Source organism: Vespa mandarinia, chromosome 7, assembly GCF_050613455.1.
Source record: "Vespa mandarinia isolate Hongniang chromosome 7, ASM5061345v1, whole genome shotgun sequence".
Taxonomy (NCBI): Eukaryota; Metazoa; Arthropoda; class Insecta; order Hymenoptera; family Vespidae; genus Vespa; species Vespa mandarinia.
This window is the reverse complement of record NC_140816.1, coordinates 322,501-327,500: the sequence shown is the minus strand read 5'-3', so window position 1 is coordinate 327,500 and position 5,000 is coordinate 322,501.

The window sequence follows — 5,000 nt, the reverse complement described above, 5'->3', positions numbered from 1 at the left end:
AAACGAGACTGTAAATAAAAAAAGAGAAATAGAGAGAAAGGAAGAAAAGACGAATAATCCACGTTTATCGTTTTTTCCTTATTAAAACATACATACATTAATGTTATCTAGTAATGAATAAAATGAGCGTTCCAATCAGATGAACACATATCTACAGGATGTAATCAATGATCATCATTCGAATGAAATAATTTATTTTAATAGAAACATTGAAATGACATGTTTCAATATAAACGAAATCGCATAAAAGAAATGTAGTTTTTTCTTTTTCTTTATTTTTTTGTTTTTTGCTTTTTTAATGACTTTCAACTCGAAGTCAAATATTTTGTAAACGGTAGATAAACATTTTTCTTCTCTCATACTCTCCTTCTCTTTCACCCTTTCAAAATCGGTAAATAAAAAGTTATAACTAATGACTATAGTTCATAACTCATGCTAACGTACATATTTTAATGCCCGTACGTCGGCCGTACATACCAAAAGAGAGAAAGAACATTTTGACAAATGATAAAGGGAAAAATGAATGTGAAGGTGGTAGATGTAAATCTGGAGTAGGTGTGTTCCGTTTAAATTAAATAATGCAAACCTAAACAGTAATACTTGTGTATAGACATGTATAAGTAAATATAAAAATACAAGTGTACGATAAATACATATGCATTATGAATATATAGTGGATAAAAGAAGAGAAGAAAAAGAAAAATCGCGCGCACACACGCATACACAGACACACATACATATAAAAAGAACATGTTAATGAGTATAAAAAAATAAATGAGCCGTTTTATATTTTAATTGGCATGAGTCATCCTTTTCCTACTTTGCAATATTTAAAGTTTAACATATTAATATTTGCAAAAATATTATGAGAGATTTATTGCGAAGAAATGTAATTAACATTAATATATACGAATATATCAAATATTCATCATTTACCCTATCGATAAATAAGTAATTCTTCGGAGATAATTTTATGGTCATAGATAAATGAACGGATCTATACATGTACATATATATATATAATTTTATTATATATATTATTATATATATTTTATATATATATATGATTTTATAACGAGAGATCTTAAATAGAAATAATTTTTATGAAAGTATAAAGAAATATATAAAGTAACGTGAAATTTTTTGCATTATCCTTTCTATATTAAGAAATAGAGTGAGAGAGGGAGAAAAAGAAAGAAAGAGAGAGAGAAAATAAGAGAAATAGAGATAGAGAAGCTTTTTCCTTCTTTCGAACGTGAACACATCAAGAAACGCAGAAAAATTGACCGATGACGATGTCGAGAAAATCCACAAAAATCCTTCCTGTCGTTTGGACGCGAGAACGAGATGAATGAGAGAACGACGTCCACGTCGTTTCGTGATTTATCGTTTGTGATTCGTACGACGCAAACGCGTTACGTGGAAGATAAAGATAAAGAAAGGGAAGAGAGGAAAGAGAGAAGGTTTTGGATTCAAGTCGAATACGAGAAGATAATGACAGTGAATTTCGTGCACCATGAGAAAATTTATCCTATTTTCATTCTTCATTTTCTTTTTCTTTTGAAAATTAGCAGAAATAAAAGCATCAAAAGCAGTAACAGTCGTCGTCGGTCCTCAGTCGTCAATCGTCAGTCGTCAGTCGTCAGTCGTCAGTCGTCAGTCATCAGTCGCTGTTTTACTCGAATCTCTAAACCTGTTTAGTCTACTAAACGTTCGCGTATTTAGACGAACAAGTTGAACAATCGAACATCCTCGAATTTTGTCCCTTTGTAACACATTGACTCATACTAACGAGAACGACAATGACTATAATAACGACAATTATTTTGAAAATATTTCTACAATTTTTCACATTAATCTTACAGTTTGTAAAAGAAGAGAAATAGTGATTTTTTATTATTAAAAAAATATATACATATATATACTCTCTCATTTAATTACTTTGTCACTCATGTTAAAAATATTAATCATTTAAACGAACTACCTATCTATCCATTTTGAATGAAAACATTTAATATGTTAATCCTAGCCATATACATACCTACAATACATATGTAACATATGTTACACGTAGTCCCACGTTAAAATAATATTTTCCTCGGAATAAGACATTCATCATCCTCTTAACATGCATTCGCACGGAACGTAATTCTATCATTCGGTTATGAATACAAAGCTTTGATATTAATACCACGAAGGCTTTAACTACGAAAGTGCTACACTCGGTTGGTACGATCATCTTAACCGAGTGGCTAACTCCCATAAAATAGACGTAGCTACTCGAAACTTCAGTACTGTCTAACTCTCAAAGACGATATTACACGACGCCAAGTCGTTTGAATCGGATCTACGATTGACTCCCTACGGATTAGCGAACTTGCGTTAATCGTAAATTCACGTTAATACATATTACATGAGGACATGAAGAGGGGATGAAGAGGAATAAAGAGAAAAGAGCAGAAAAAGAAAAGAAACGAAAAAAAAAGAAAAAAGAAAGAAAGAAAAGAAGGAAGGAAGGAAGAAAGAAAAAAAAAGAAAAAGGAAGAAAAAGGAAGGTGCAAGCAGAAATGGACGAAGCCCTTGCTAATTGCGATTAGATTCGACCGGCGACGACGGAGTTTCATTTCTTAAAACGAATTGACTCGAATTAACGTTACCAACCCATCCTCTTCCCTCCCTATCTCCACCCCATAGTTTTTACTACGACGGAGTACGTATTACCAGGTATAGCACTCGAGCTCTATAAATGAATACCCAGACTATCCGAAGGAAACACTAATTTGACCCACTTTCTTTTTTAGATATATCAGAGAAATCGATAGCTCAGTAAAGAACACGCGCCCAAATATCTATGTGTGTGTGTTTATGTATGTATATATTTGAGAGAGAAAAAGAGAGAAAGAGAGAGAGAGAGAAAGCTTCAGTATGGTAGCCGGTTGTTAACGATTCCGTCACGAAAGCCCTTTCGAAGGGCAGCTCTTCGTACGGTTAACGTTCACGATACTTTTCTCTTTTTAACGAAATATCGATCGAGGCAAAAATCTCATCGGTGGATCTACGGATATCTCGAAAAAAAAGAGAATGAGAGAGAGAAAGAGAAAAAGAGAAAGAGAGAGAGAGAGAGACGAAGCAAATGTTGAGAAGAAATCTTCAGAAGATGGAAGTATCGACGTTTCATCTGTCCAAACGAACACTCGATACGACAGCAATGGGTCATCGATTTTCGAGGTAATAATAATAATAATAATAATAATAACAATAATAATAATAATAATAATAATAATAATAATAATAATAATAATAATAATAATAATAATAATAATAATAAAAATAATGATAATGATAATGATAATAATCATAACGATAATTATAATGAAAATAATAATAATAATAATAATAGTAATAATGAGAATAAGTAAGGAAATATAAATTTTGTTTAAAATTTTTTTCCTTCGATCAAAAAATGTTAACGATAAGGACAGAGCGAAAGAAAAATAATAATGATTATCTTAAGAGACAGTGAATAACGTAAAAGAAGGAAAATAACAAATAAATAAATAAAAATAAAAATAAAAGATCACTACTATTCGTATTTGATTTTCACTGCGTATTCGATTTTCATGATTTTTTATTCCTCTTTTTTTTTTATAGGGAAAAGAAAAAGAGGAAAAAGAAGGAAAGAAAAGAGAATAAAAAAAGAAGAAAAAAATATAAAAGAAAGCCGAACGTACCTTCGTTTTTCCTGAAAATGCAGGCTGCTGGATCGTTGAGATGTCACAGTGATAAATGTTAAAAGTCGTACGATTTATCGCGCATTAGATATTACATTTTCGGCATAATGTTAGAAAAGGGGTAGGAACACGTCCAGCGGTGCAAAATCCATTTTTACGATGGAGCACACGAAGCTGTGCTTTCTATCGGTTTCTCTCTCTCTCTCTCTCTTTCCCTCTTTTTCTCAATGTCTCTCACTCTCTCACGTATCTCACGTATCTCGATCGTAATGTAACGCGTACAGATTTCATGAACGATTCAAAAGTGAAGCTAATGGCGCGCTAGAAACGACGAAAAGTCGCATGAACGATGAGAGTTGTACTCCTTCTCTCTTTCTCTCTCTCTCTCTCTCTCTCTTTTGCTCGCTTACTGAAAAATGTACATGTTTCAGTAGCCTCAAAGCTTTGACGCAGATTTTCGTTAAACCACCTAACGTTTACATTCTATCGTTCCTTGCAAGATACAATAATGTAGTATATATTCTTTCTTTAACATTTTCCGTTTACTATTGCAACGTGTACTAATTTTTCTTTCTTTTCTTTTCTCTTTCTTTTTGTTTTATTTCTTTTTTCTATTTTTTGTTTCATTTCTTTTCGATAAAAATCTTATGACAAGTAAGAACTTAATTAATATTTATTCTTCATAAAAGGAAAAGGTTAATAATTATTGAAATTAAAGGAAAATTATTTGAAAGTATCGACGTTGCTAATTTCAGGATAGGAGAAGTAAGCTGTAAATGACAACAAAATAAAAAGAAAAAAAGTACATGTTCAATGTATCGTACCCAGTCAGAGGAGTCTCGATGAAAACGATAAAATGATGCGTCTGCATTCAATGATAATGTAATTACAAAATGTACCGATGGATTATCATAACGGACGGGGAGTCACAGATCAGATTTTGTTCGTGTGATCCGTAATCCTACTACAACGACGCAATCCTAGGACGATTGATATCGACATTACAGCGTGAATCATCTCTCGTAAAATTCATTACCTTGGTATATCATATCTTCGATAGCTTTCGTAGAGAGAACGATAGAGAGAGAGAGAGAGAGAGAGAGAGAGAGAGAGAGAGAGAGAGAGAGAGAGAGAGAGAGAGATAAAGAAAGATAAAGATAAAGAGGAAAAGAGAGAGAGAGAGAAGCTATTATCCATGGTGTAAATGTAAAAAGAAAGAAAACAGAAATAAAGAAAAAAGAGAAGACTTCTCCCTTCAACCCTTCCCTA